Below are 15,330 nucleotides of genomic sequence, written 5' to 3'. Positions count from 1 at the left end.
CCAAACTATTAAGCTAAACTTTCTTCTTTAAATAAGGAATCAAAACCCATCAACAAAATTCACAACAGTAAAATTCATTACAAAGAAATAATCATGCATAAAAATGATGATACTTGAGTGAAAGAAATGAAGTAGAACACTATTGGAAGGTAAATTAGTCAAATACGCTGGCTAATTTAACAATTAATTATAAATAAAACATAAACATAGAATATTAAAAGATCTTGAGCAACCAAGATGCACAAATGAACACTGTATTTAGACGGAAGAGATAAAATAAAGGAAAATTTCAAAGCCCACTCGCTGATTAAATAACTAAAATAGTAAAAATGTGGTAACACCACATACCAACCAGAGCTACTAAAATGAAAAAGGTAGAAAATACAAGTATTGAGAAGGATGTGAACCCACCCATTTGATCTATGATAATGCAAACTGATACAAAACCATTTGGAAACTGACAGTATCTACTATAAACCAGTAATTTCATTCTAAGTTTATACCCAACAGAACTGCATATATAATCAGAAGAAATTTCTAAGAAGTTCACAGCCACAATACCGGTAACAGCCAAAAGCTGAAAATTATACAAATGTCCATCAAAAGAAGAATGAATAAATTGTAGCATATTCATAAAATTAAAACTGTAAGATATTGTAATGAGAATGAATATGGATGAATGTAATGTTGAGTTAAAGAAGCCAGATGTTAAGGGTACAACTACATGCTTCTATTTTTATGAAGTATAAAACATGCTTAAATGTTGAATGGATTTTTACTAAAAAGTAGAAACAGAGTAATTTCAATTCACCACTTTCAAAATATTGGCAGTGGCTATAAAAATAAGACTTAAAGGCATAAAATATAGAAAAGCAAGAAATAAAAATTACTTTAGAAGACAAACTGTTTTGTTAGAAAATACTCAAATAGCCCCCAAAATAATAACACATAACAACTGTACAATACAAACTCTCCAAATAATAATTACATTACTAAAGATCGATAGTGTCAAAAAATGAAAAATATTCATATAAAAAACAAAAAAAAGTATTCAGTTAAAATTAGCTTTATTTTTAAAATTTTTTTAAATTTTATTTTAGGACTTTATTCAACATGTAGACATAAATGAAGAAACAAAAATCTCTAGTGGAAACAAACAAAGTAATAAAGGCAAAGCAGGGTTTTATTAAAAAGATACTGAAACATCTTATACACTGGCAAGAATATATCTTAAAAAGCAAAAATGGGGGCACCTGGGTGGCTCAATGGGTTAAAGCCTCTGCCTTCAGCTCAGGTCATGATCTCAGGGTCCTGGGATCGAGCCCAGTGTCGGGCTCTGCTCAGGAAGTAGCCTGCTTCCCCCTCCCTCTCTGCCTGCCTCTCTGCCTACTACTTGTGATCTCTTGCTCTCTCTGTCAAATAAATAAATTTAAAAAAAAAAGAAAAGAAAGAAAAGCAAAAATGATTGGGGTGCCTGCTGAGTCAATTCGTAGAGCACATGACTTAGTCTCAGGCTGTCAAGCCTCATGCATGGCACAGAATTTACTTAAAATTAAAAAAAAAAAACTTTAAGCAAAAATTATTAACAAAGGTGCAAAAGTGATTTAACAGAGGAAAAGACAAACTTCAATAAATGATGCTAGAGCTATTTGATGTCCATAGGCACAAAAATGAACCTCAATCTAAGTCTGCCACCTTATACAAAAATTAACTGGAAACAGGTTAGACAGCAGTAAACTGGGAAATTGGCATACAAAGATACACTCACTTTCTAATGCCCAGAAAGAGTGAGTATTACCTTATAGTTCAACAGTTCTGATTAAAATTAAGGATTTGGGAATGGGGAAATTAGGTGGGATTATCCAGATGGGTTCTAAATGCCATCACAAGTATCTCTGTAAGAGAGGCAAAGGGAGATTTGACACAGACACCTGGGAGAAGGCCATGTTCAGATGAAAGGAGAGATTAGAATGGTGTGACCCCCAGGGCTTCAGAAGACCTTTGTCACACCTTGATTTGGGCCCAATGCAATTAGTTTCAGACTTCTACTCTCTAGAACTATGAGAAAATAAATTTCTGGGGACAGCTGGTTAAGCATCTGCCTTCAGCTCAGGTCATGATGCCAGGGTCCTGGGATTGAGTCCCACATCAGGCTCCTCACTCAGCCAGGAGCCTGCTTCTACCCCTGCTTAATGCTTTCCCTTTGTACTCTCCCTCTCTGGCAACTAAATAAATAAAATCTTAAAAAAAAAAAACAAAAAACTGAAGAAGAGAAATTTCTGTTGTTATAAGCCACCAAGGTTGTGCTTTGTTACAGCAGCCCTAGGAAACTAATACACAGAATTAAATGTAAAACATTAAACTACAAAAATTTTAGAAAAAAAAATAGAAAATATTCACAATCACAAAGTCAGATTTTCTATTTAGAATAGAAAATAGATTTTAAATAGAAAAAAATGATAAAGTAGACTTCATAAAAACTGAGAACATTTGCTAAGCAAAAGACTTTAGTAGATCACTAAAAGGATAAAAAGATAAACTATAGACTGGAAACATTTTGAACTCACCTAACAAAGGTACAGTTATCTACAATACTTAAGTAAGTCTCAAAGCTCAACAGTGAAAAAGGAAACAACCTAGGGGTGCCTGGGTGGCTCAGTCAACTGAGCTTCCTAGTCTTGATTTTGGCTCAGGTCATGTATCTCAGGGTCCTGATATCAACCACCACAGGATGGGCTCCATGCTCAGTGGTGAGTCTGCCAGAGATTCTCTCTCTCTCCCTCTGTGCCCCTCCCCCCACTCACTGTCACTCACTCTCTCAAATGAATAAATCTTTTTTTAAAAAAGGCAATCTATGGGATGCCTGGGTGGCTCAGTCAGTTAATTATCTGTGTTTGGCCTGGGTCATGATCCCAGGGTCCTGGGCCCAAGTCCCACATCAGGCTCCCTGCTCAGTGGGGAGTCTACTTCTCCCTCTGCCTGCCACTTCCCCTGCTTGTGCACTCTCTCTCTCTCTGGCAAATAAATAAGCAAAATATTTTAAAGAAATTAAAAAATAAAAAGGCAAACTAATTAAAACATGGGCAAAAGATATGAGGAGACAAGATTTTACATTAAGACACTACAGATGATAAGTACACGAAAAGATGATCAACATCATTAGCCTTTAGGGAAATACAATAAAATCATGAGTATCACTATATACCTACTGAAATGGCTAAAATTTTAAAATACAACATAAAATGCTGGTGAGGCTATAAAGAAACTGGATCACTCATATAATGCTGGTGGGAGGGGCGCCTGGGTGGCTCAGTGGGTTAAAGCCTCTGCCTTCGGCTCGGGTCATGATCCCAGACTCCTGGGATCAAGCCCTGCATCGGGCTCTCTGCTCTGCTCCTCAGGGAGCCTGCTTCCCCCTCTCTCTCTGCCTGCCTCTCTGCCTACTTGTGATCTCTGTCAAATAAATAAATAAAATCTTAAAAAAAAAAAAAAAAACAATGCTGGTGGGAATGTAAAATGGTTCAGACACTATGGAAAATAGTTTGGCATTTAAAAAACAAAACAAAACAACATACAACTACCACATGACTCAATAATTGCATTCTTCAGCATTTATCCCAGAGAAACAAAGGCTTACTTTCACACAAAAACTTGTACCTGAATATTTATAGCAACTCTATTTGTAACGGTAAAAAACTGGCTATTCCAGACGTCCTTTGGTGGGTGAATGGTTAATTAAAGGTGGTACATTCATACCATGCATACATGTATACTCAGCAAAAAGGAACAACTGATACACACAACAACCTGAATCTCCAAAAAATTATGCTGAGTGAAAAGAGAAATCCCAAAAGGTTTCATAGTATTTGATTACACTTACATAACATTACAGCACATAACATTCTTTTTTGGTAATAGCTCTATTGAGATATAATTCACATACCATATAATCACCCATTTTGTACTAATATTTACAGACTTGTTCAATACATAAGATTCTTTTTTCTTAATAAAGATTTTATTTATTTGACAAAAAGAGAGACAGTGAGAGAGGGAACGCGAGCAAGGGGAGTGGGAGAGGGAGAAGCAGGCTCCCAGCTGAGCAGGAAACCCACCATGGAGCTCCATCCCAGGATCCAGGGATCCTGACTTGAGACAAAGGCAGACGCTTAATGACCATCCAGGCACCCCAATACATAAGATTCTTGAAATGACAAAATTATGGAAATAGAGAACACAAGAATGTTAGTGCTTGCCAAAGGTTAAGGAAGGGCGGGGCGATAGGAAGTGGATGTAGCCCCTTTTGGCCACCCCAAAAGGGCTTTATGAAGGATCTTTGTGGTGATGGAAATGTTCAAAATCTTTACTCTACTGGAACAGATATTCTAATTATATTTATAAGATGTTACCATTTGGAGAAACTGGGTCACAGTACATAGGATTTCTGTATAATTCCTTACAACTATATGTGAATCTACAATGATTTCAAATAAATTATATAAACTTAATAATGATTTCAAATAAATTATATAAACTTAAAATTATATAAAATTATATAAACTTAAAATTCAAATAAATTACATAAACTTAAATTATATAAACTTAAAAATTAAAAATTATATAAAAAGAAAAATAAATCCATCCTACCAGACTTCTAAAAATTATGCCCGTAGACTATAAAGCATACTACTAACTCAATAAAAATGTATTAAGTACTTACTACACACAGACATCGGGCTTCTAATAGGCAACAGAAGTGACAAAATCCCTACCCCAAATGGTGCTTACAGCATTATGTATATGCAGGTACTTGTAGCAGGATTTTGTGTATACACTATATCCCCCCTCAAAATTTAATAAGTAATATTAAAAACAGAAAAAATAATGAAAGGGAAAAATCTCCAATAATCAAATTATTTTAAGAATTCAAATATACTGGGGCGCCTGGGTGGCTCAGTGGGTTAAAGCCTCTGCCTTCGGCTCAGGTCATGATCCCAGGGTCATGGGATCGAGCCCCGCATCGGGCTCTCTGCTCAGCGGGTAGCCTGCTTCCTCATCTCTCTCTGCCTGCTTCTCTGCCTACTTGTGATCTCTGTCTGTCAAATAAATAAATAAAATCTTAAAAAAAAAAAAAAAGAATTCAAATATACTAAAGATAAATATCATATGATTTCACTCATGTGGAATTTAAGAAACAAATGAGCACTGGGGGAAAAAAAGGAGGAAACTAAGAAACAACCTTTTTTTAAAAAACATTTTATTTATTTGACAGAGACAGACAGCAAGAGAAGGAACAGAAATAGGGGGAGTGGAGAGGGAGAAGCAGCCTTCCCGCCCAGCAGGGAGCTCGATGCAGGGGCTCGATCCTGGGGCTCGATCCCAGGACCCCGAGGGATCATAACCTGAGCCAAAGGCAGGTGCTTAATGACTAAGCCACCCAGGCACCCCCCCAAAAACAAACTCTTACCTACAGAGAACAACTGATAGCTACTAAAGGGGAGGTTAGTGGGAGGATAGGTTAAATAGGTGATAAGGATTAAAGAGTGCACTTGTTGTGATGAGCACAGGATGTTGTATGAAGCATTGAATCACTGTAGTGTATATGTGAATCTAATATTACACTGTTATCTAAGTGGAATTTAAATAAAATCTAAACAAATAAATAAATTTTTTAAAAAATATATTCTTTATTTATTTGACAGACAGAGATCACAAGTAGAAGAGAGGCAGGCAGAGAGAGAGAAGGAAGCAGGCTCCCTGCTGAGCAGAAAGCCCAATGTAGGGCTTGATCCCAGGATCCTGGAATCATGACCTGAGCCGAAGGCAGAGGCAATAAATAAATTTTTAAAAAAGAATTCAAATATACTAAAAAGGCTTTTTAAAACAATGGGAAAAAAAAATGCCCTTGAAGAAATACTGAAGTGAAATGAGTAAGAATGGCAAATTAAGATTCAAAGGCACACACATTAAATGTTTCAGTAAACTCCAAGTAGGTACAAAATTGGAAAAATTTTTTAAGAGATTCAACAAATAAAATCGAGTATCATCATAAACTTAAAAAGAATCAACTATCTCAAATCTGAATATATAAAATATAATACACAAAAGCGAAGCACTAAATAGAAAACCATCTCCAATCTGAATGTATAAGATGATGTAATACACAAAAGGAAAGCCCTAAATAGAAAAAACAATGTAAAGCAATAAATATAAAATAATCACTAAAATATGGTCATAGAAATGATCACAATATACTTAGAGCACTCTGGGAATAGTAAAAATATAAAAACTTAATATAGAAAAATGCACAAAGCCTTGCCAGCGACCAAAAAAAACAGATTTTAAAGTAACTTCTAGACACCATTTTGAGGGGTGCCTGGGTAGCTCATTTGGTTATGTGTCTGCCTTTGGCTCAGGTCATGACCCCAGGGTCCTGGGATACAGTCCTCCATCAGGCTCTCTGCTCAGCAGGAAGTCTGCTTCTCCCTCTCCCCTTCCCTCTGCTCCTGCCTGCTCTTTCCTTCTCTCTCAATAAAATCTTTTTTAAAAAACAGACACCTCGGGGCGCCTGGGTGGCTCAGTGGGTTAAAGCCTCTGCCTTCCGCTAGGGTTATGATCCCAGGGTTCTGGGATCGAGCCCCACATCGGGCTCTCTGCTCAGTGGGGAACCTGCTTCCTCCTCTCTCTCTGCCTGCCTTTCTGCCTACTTGTGATCTCTGCCTATCAAATAAATAAATAAAATCTTAAAAAAAAAAAAGACACCATTTTGTACTTTCCTTTTTTTAAAAGATTTTATTTATTTATTTGGTACAAAGAGAGAGACAGCTCCTAGGAGAAGGGAGAAGGGACAGAGGGAGAGGGAAAAGCAGACTCTCTACTGAGCAGGGAGCCCCACAAGGGGCTCAATCTCAGGATCCTGAGATCATGAGCTGAGCAGAAGGCAAAGGCTTAACCCACCGAGCCACCCAGTGCCCCTAGAAAAAAATGCTTAAAAAGGCGGGGGGGGGGGGCATCATTTCAGGATCCTGGGATCCAGCCCCGCATCGGGCTCTCTGCTCAGCAGGGAGCCTGCTTCCTCCTCTCTCTCTGCCTGCCTCTCTGCCTACTTGTGATCTCAGTCTGTCAAATAAATAAAATAAAATAATTTTTTTTAAAAAGTTGGCAAAGATGTCAGAATATAGATATACTTTAATCATACTAATGGCATTTTGCAAGTTACCCCAATTTTGTGCAAGGATTATAACATTTATACAAATAACAGTAACTATTTATTGAGTACTCAAAATGTGGTAAGCAGAATTCAAGATACTTTACATTTATTACCTTGAATTCTTTAAAAATAATACTGTAAATATTTTAAATGGTCCTTTATTTTACAGTTGAGGAAACTAAGGCTTAAAAAATGAAAGGTTAAGAAGCCTGTAAGAGGGTGAAGGCTAAAAGATACTTCTTCATTAAAATACAAGGCCCTGTGCATTCCCCTCCACTTCAGGGTCTTTGCCTAGAATGTTCCCTCTCCCCAGAATTTTCTATACACAACATACCACTCCACAAATTAACACCAAACATCACTTAGATCTCAGAAATGGTCTTTAATTACCTATCCATCCACCCATCAACCTCCCTAGATCTGGTCTCCTTCTTATTCTCTCTCCCTCTCAAAACCCGTGAGTTTGTAATTACAAGTTTATCTGAATTAAAATGTCTTATCAACACCAGTTTCAAGGGGAGTTATCATATCTCTCTGTTCACCACTGTATGCCCAGCACTATAACACAGCTGAGCACCTAGGAGGCATTCATTAATATTGTTAAAGCAATGAATGTCAATCTACCTTAATCCCAAAACTGTTAAATCCCTTAACTCAAAAGACAGAATCCAGTTTTCAAATCAAAACCATAAGCACCTTCCATGTACAAAACACTCCCCTAGAGTTACAATCATCCTGTGTGACATAGCTGACAAATTCCCTGTATTTATTCTTTGACCCAGCAATTTCACACTTAAGAGAATTTATCTTACAGGAAAAACTCCCTGTGAGTTTTGCTATGTGAAATGGCATTTATACAAGTTTAATCACTGCAGCATTTGAAACAGCAAAAGACTAGAGATAACCTAATATTCATCAATATGAAATTGGATAAATAAAGATACATCAAACAGGGATGCCTGGGTGGCTCAGCCAGTTAAACATCTGCCTTGGGCTCAGGTCATGATCCCAGGATCCTGGAATCAAATCCCACATCAGGCTCTCTGCTTAGTGCAGAGCCTGTTTCTCCCCTCCCTCATCTTGTGCTCACATGCTCGCTCTCTCTGACAAATAAATAAAACCTTTAAAAAAATTGACACATCAAACCATGTAATACCAGAACACTAAATATGTTCCATGAAGTCAGTGATTTTTTATCTCATTTGTTGAATATTCTAGCCCTAGCAACTACAATACTACTAGCTCATAATGGCCACTCAATGTTGGTTGAATAAATGAAGAAAACTACAACCAAAATATCTATACATGTACTGATATAGAATGATCTCCAAAAGGACATGAAAATAGCATGGTACAAAAGAATGCATACAGAATGCTGTTCTTTCTGTGAAAAACAAAAAAATATATTTATAATCTCGTTTATATACACATCTCTGGAAGGATATGTAAGGTAATAGTGATTGTGGAAAAGAGATGATTATTTCCTATTGTACCTTTAAAACTGTGAATTACAATATTCTCTGTTCACAATAATGCCTTTGGTATTAAATGTCTGGACCAAAAAACTTGAAACAGATTCCTTTCCACTTATGATAAATCTAGCTTTTGGTGTTAGATATTATAGTTATCAAACTAACAATAATTTTACACTTGTATAGCTTTTGAAAACTGTAAAACAAGTAACAAGATTATTATTTTTCACAAACATTACCTAATTTGGTCCTTGCAACAATCCTGTGAATATATGTTGTTTCTACCCATTTTACAGACAAGAAAATAGGCTGAAAAGAAGTTAAACAACTTGAAGTAACACAGATAATAAGCTATGGCCTCCTAAGACAAAACCATCTATTCCTCTACTCAATACAAAATGTGTATAGTAGACTCCAGTAGGAAAAAGGAGACATCTGCTGCTGCCTTTATAGAGCTAACAGTGAGAAGGACATTAGTCAAATCATCTGATTCAAAAAATGTTATGATTATAAACTGTGAAGAGTGCAAAGGAGAATTACTGAGGTCTTTTGTCAACCAATTCTACCATTTCTTCCTCTGTACTACCAAGCACCAAGTTTCCTCAAATACAAAACTTGCTTATTTCTCATCTCCCTTTGGCTGGACTGCTTGAATTTGCTAAATAGAACCTGTTTCAAAACAAAGTAGAAGGTGCAGGAAAAAGAGGCAAATCAAAATTACCACAATTATTTTGATGTATCAAAGCTTGCATCTTTAGGACAGTGCATTAGCCAGAAACAACTTGAAAGGTTATTTTTAAGTTTCCTTCAATTTTAAAATAACAGACACCAGATGAATTTCTATTCTTACTCACTCTCCTAACAAAAGGCGGATAAACAGACATTGGAAGAGAAAAACTTTCCCATCTATCACGTTCCTGAATTTAGTACTAATTAAAAATTTAGCATTTTTTTAATAGTTAAAATTTGTAAGGACAAATATCCCAGACTATCACAGGAAAAAGTTATAGGCGCCTGGGTGACTCAATCAGTTAAGTGTCCAACCAGGTCATGATCTCAGGGTTGTGAGACTGAGCCCCAGTGGGCTCACACTAAGCATGGAGCCTGCTTGGGGTTCTCTCTCTCCCTCTCCCCCTCCCTTCTCCTGCGCGTGTGCACACTCTCTCTGTTAAAAAAAAAAAAAAAAAAGAAAGAAAAAGGTCATAAAACAGTACCTGTAATATCATCCCACCTAGTCGATCAAATATTAATAGGTACATGACAGAAAAATAAAGATACATAAATCAGTTAAACTCATCAGTCAACCAGCCAACCTTTAGAAAGGATACATCACATTGCTCACAGCTTCCATCAGGATGCTGTGACTGTGAGTTTCACTTCATTCCTTACATCTTTTTGCACTCTGCATTATGTCACTTTTATAAATAGAAAAATAAAACTTCTAATTTTGGAAAGAAAAAAGTTGCAATTATCAAAGTAAGTTTTTGGTATTCCAATTTAGGAGATGGACAACCCAAAGCAGGTGGATAGAGAATCATACAGTAAGTGCCTAGTAAGAAGTGAAAGCTGATTTATATAGCTCATTTTTAAAGATGCCTCCTAACAGAGATGCCCCAAAACAGATTAGAGTCCATCTTTAAGGGGTGCCTGGGTGGCTTAGCTGGTTAAGCATCTGCCTTTGGCTGAGGTCATGATCCCAGGGTTTTTTGGTTTCTTATACTACTAAAGAATAGTTGACATAAAATGTTATATGGTCTTAGGTATACAACATAATGATTGGATACATTACTCAGTGCCTACCACCCTGTATCTATGGGTCTATTATTATTTATATGTACTTTTGTTTCTTAGATTCCACATGTAAGTAAAATCATACGGTATTTGTCTTTCTCTGTCTTATTTCACTTAGCATAATACCTCTAGGTCGATCCATATAGTCACAAATGGCAAGATCTTATCCTTTTTTATGGCTGAATAATATTCTTTGTGTATTTTTATATACACAAATGTCTACATATACATAGTACATACATATACATAATGCAGACACACACACCTTATTTAAAAATCTAGCATGTTTTATCTTCCTAATCAAACAAACTTATGAAAAAAAATCAGTTTGTCTTTGGGGCTTAAAACTAAGTCAACCTTGTTACACAAGTTAAGTAGCATAGTTGTTTCCTAATTATGTCATTTTATAAATATTTGTCAAGCAAATTTGGATAAAGTCTTAAAACACTTAAGAAAAAAGTCTGGAGCAGCATTTATTAAATCAGCAAGAACCTATCTGTTTGACTTTAAGAATTACACGTCCACAGGAAAGAAGAAATTTTAAAAGTACATATTTAGAGCATGACTGCTCAAACAACAAGGTATCAATAAAGTTGTTAAAATGATAAGAAATGTGGGGTACCTGGGTGGCTCCGTTGGTTCAGCCTGTGCCTTAGGCTCAAGTCATGATCCCAGGGTCCTAGGATTAAGTCCTCCATCCCTACTCCCTTCTTAGCAGGAAGCCAGCTTCTCCTTCTCCTTCTGACCCTCCCCACCCCACATTCTCTAGTGCATGCATATGTGCTCATGCGCACTCTCTCTCTCAAATAAATAAAATTTTTAAAAATAAATAAAATAAAATGACAAGAAATATATACTGAAAATTTAGGAGTTGGACAACCCAAAGCAGGTGGATAGAGAATCATACAGTAAGTGCCTAGTAAGAAGTGAAAGCTGATTTATATAGCTCATTTTAAAGATGCCTCCTAACAGAGATGCCCCAAAACAGATTAGAGTCCATCTTTAAGGGGTGCCTGGGTGGCTTAGCTGGTTAAGCATCTGCCTTTGGCTGAGGTCATGATCCCAGGGTCTTGGAATCCAGCCCCACTTCAAGGTCCCTGCCTCACTGGGAGCCTGCCTCATTCCTCTCCCTCTGCTCTTCCATACCCCCTTGTTCTCTTGTCTTGCTCACTCTCTCTTTCAATAAATAAATTCTTTTATTTTTTAAGATTTTATTTATTTATTTGATAGAGATCACAAATAGGCAGAGAGGCAGGCAGAGAGAGAGGAGGAAGCAGGCTCCCTGCTGAGCAGAGAGCTCCATGCAGGCCTGAGCCGAAGGCAGAGGCTTTAACCCACCGAGCCACCCTGGTGCCCCTCAATAAACAAATTGGTTTAAAAAAAAAAAAAAAAAAAGATTCCATCTGCAAGGCATCAACTTATTACATGTAATTTTCATTGTGATGGAGCTTACTTTTAACCATGTACAAAAGTTATTCCCTTAACCACTCAAAACAGGAAAGAGGAGAGGTTTGGTTCAAGGAGACTTTGAAGATTACAAATGAAAACAGAGAAAGAAATACCTTACGACTATGCCAGTTTGTACCTTCTTCTGAAACCTTGCTTTGACTACCTGGTCAACTTTAATATTCCCCCCTTTTTTTTTTTTAAAGATTTTATTTATTTATTAGAGAGAGAAAACATGAGCAGCGGAGAGGGAGAAGAACATGAGCAAAGGGAGAGGGAGAAGCAGGCTCCCTGTTGAGGGACCCTGGAATCATGATCTGAGCTGAAGGTAAACAGACTGACAGCCATCCAGGCACCCCTCAAGTTTAATATTCTTACTTCATCTTTACTTGCTTTCTAAAATACGACTGATCCCTCTAAAGTAACTAACATTGCTTCCTTAAAATTCTTCTCAGTTTCCATACTGTCACCCTCTATGCTGGATTTCTTCCTATCCTGTCCATTCCTCCTCAGGCTGCACTTTTCTCCACTCCAGATTTAAATATGCATTCTCCAGCACTTTGTCCTATCTAGGCCCTCTGCTTTCTTACAACTTACAGACCTCCCTCAGTGGCTCATACTCACATACTCATCCATACTCACAGCTTTAGTTCCATGTATTCCAAATCCACATACATACACTTAACTACTGGGCATCATCAGATCTTACATGATCTCTTTAAAATGTCCGGAATCTCTCCTCTCCATTCTCAACTATCATTACCTGGATTTAGGTTCTAACCCCCTCTTCTCTCAGACACAGCAATGAATCATCTATCCCTTCACTAGTCTCACCACTACATCAAGCTGGGTCTTGCTAATAAAGTGAACTTTCTAAAACTGAAACATGATCGTGCTGCTCCTCTGACAAAAATTATTGAATAGTTTCTATGATTTTCAGGAAAAAGCTCAAACTGGCTTACACAGAAAGTTCCTGCCAATATCTCTAAACTCTATCTCTACTACACTCATCCTTTGGCTTCAACCTGAAAACAGGCATCCTGTGTAACCCGCTCCGTGTGTCTGCATATGATGTAAACCCAATCAGGGTATTCCCCAACAAACCCTGAATAACTAATTCTGACCTAAAGTATTACTACATTCAGGAAATCTCCCCTTTAGTCATAGGCTGATTTAGAAGCTGCTCTCTATGCTTACATAAAATTTTCCTCCTAAGTCACTTCCGTATCAGTCACATTCATTCTTAGGTCTTCTCCATTAGACTATTAACAGTCCCCAGGGAAACAGCACTTTGTATTCTTTGTACCTGACATACAAAAACACTCAGCAATTGCTATTTGAAGGAATAAATGGGGACTATATAGAAATTTATTATTATGGTGAAGTTATTCTAATGATAATGAACTTGTTCCTTTCATTAGAATAGTCAGTGAAATCCTCTGCTGTCATTGAAAAAGTGATGAAAATTTTTCATTTTCTAACAGGTCCACAGTGACCCAAAACACTTACCACCTCATTTCTTACTATCTATGAATCAAAAACTGATTTTGAAACTAAATATATTTTTAAAGGCACAAGTTTGTCCTTTGTGAAAAAGGAAGAGCAAATGACATAATAAAACTAGATTATTTTAAATAATCCAAACTCCTTCCAATCAGTCAACTTCCGGTTCCTCCATGATCATCTCTTCCAAATTAAACTCCCCCCACCCCCCACCCTGCTTTCTTTAATTCATTGAACCTTAAAGCAACTGTGTGTGTTTGGGGCTCCCATTGATAAAGGAGGGGGATGGAGGAGGGTGATAAGGCAGTTGAGTTTCCATTCTTCTTATCAAGAAAATCTACTCTACATTTCACTTCCCCATCTACTCTAATCACATCCAAGTCCAAGGAGATGATTAGAAAAGGTCCTCAACAATCTTGTCCACTCTCTTTTCCATACGGTTGATGTCAAGCCAAATTAGACTGATTTAAAATGTCCCAAAAGGGAAGTGAACTAGAGCAAACTGCATGGAATTTTAAGGAGAGCTGAAGATTACAATGAGTTCTATGAGGTCAATGACCCAAAGGGTAACTGAAAGGATTCTGTCCAGAAACACCTACTTCCTCTCACTCTGACCTCCAACCTTCCTTTTTGTCCACCTACTGCCAGCACAACCACAGGAAAGGCATCAAGTTGTAATAATGAATACTGACATCAAAGGCCAAAAAGTTATACACTGTGCACTGAACAGCTCAAAATATTTCTCTAAACAATCTGCATTTGTGGAATCAAATAACAAAGCAATTTCAGACTGTCATTCATCTCCCATACCAGCAAAACATAACTGGCACAACTCCTATAATGAAGTCACATACTCCTAGCTCACACAACTACCGCAGAATAGGAATAAGGTAAAAAGTGCAGTCAAGATTGATGATCAGTGAGGAAAATGGCTATCAAACAATAAAAATCAAATACCTGATTAAGAACCCCAAATTCAATCCATTTTTTACAAAATTACAGAACCTATCTCTCAAAACGAAAAAAAAAAAAAAAGGTCAAAGGAGATACATTTATAAACTTGTTCCACTCTTTTCAGCTATTTCCAAGCACCCAGAACTTTCAAATCTGAGTGTATTTTTTCAAATAAAGATTTCCAGGCTTCACCTGCCAGAAATTCTTTTGTAAATTTGGAATGGAGCCTGGGTATTGGTATGTTTACTTAAAAAGTTCCCCCAAGGACTCTGATCAGCAGCCAGGTTTGTCAGATGTGCTATGGATCTTTACAAGAAGGGCTCCTGCCGATCCTTACTGACATTCTAGCCGACCGTAAAATTATCGAAGTTCTTCCTATAAATGTGCCAAATCCAACAGCACCATGCCACCTCACCTAATCCCTTTGTGTTCTCGCTCACCCCTGGAGTTACTGCCTTATCTTCTGTTCATTCCATGAAACTGCAATCTTCCTTTCCTATCTCCACCTCGTTGTAGTGACCAAGTAATAAGCAGGAGGGTAAAACAAAGGGAAACTATCACTTCAATACCCGGAAATCCTGTCAGTTCTAACATAGGAGAGAAGAAAACCCATTCTAGATCTTTCCCACATGTACCCAGTTTTAAAGGAAAAAGAACATTTTCAAGGGTGGTCCGTGAGGCAGGGTTGAAGGGTAAGTTAGGTAAGACTTCTTGGATCTGAAAAGAATAGCCCCAGGTTCTGAAAGAAGGGAAAACTTTAAAGCCGGGCAGGTCACAGACAGGAGGCAGTAGCGGGGAGCGGGCCCGTGCCGGCACCTTCGGCCGGTTTTGACACTCGACACCCCAGCCTTCACTCAGGTTGCTAAGAAACAAAAAGGCTCCACGTTCCCTGCAATTCCTCCCGGGCCTGGAGGAGAGAGGGGCCTCTGGGGCCTGAAGACACGACCGGGACGA

At 37.5% G+C, this 15,330-nt stretch overlaps 1 protein-coding gene across 6 annotated transcripts in view; it reads right to left on the bottom strand.

Annotated features, from left to right (window-relative positions):
* Window positions 1-15,330, bottom strand: part of RNF138 (ring finger protein 138) — a 40,272-nt gene that overhangs the window by 23,813 nt on the left and 1,129 nt on the right. The gene's annotated exons all lie outside the window — the stretch shown is intronic.

This window comes from Mustela nigripes, chromosome 8 (assembly GCF_022355385.1).
Source record: "Mustela nigripes isolate SB6536 chromosome 8, MUSNIG.SB6536, whole genome shotgun sequence".
Classification (NCBI taxonomy): domain Eukaryota; kingdom Metazoa; phylum Chordata; class Mammalia; order Carnivora; family Mustelidae; genus Mustela; species Mustela nigripes.
The sequence above is the reverse complement of the archived record's forward strand: the minus strand, read 5'-3'. Positions and strand labels throughout refer to the sequence as shown.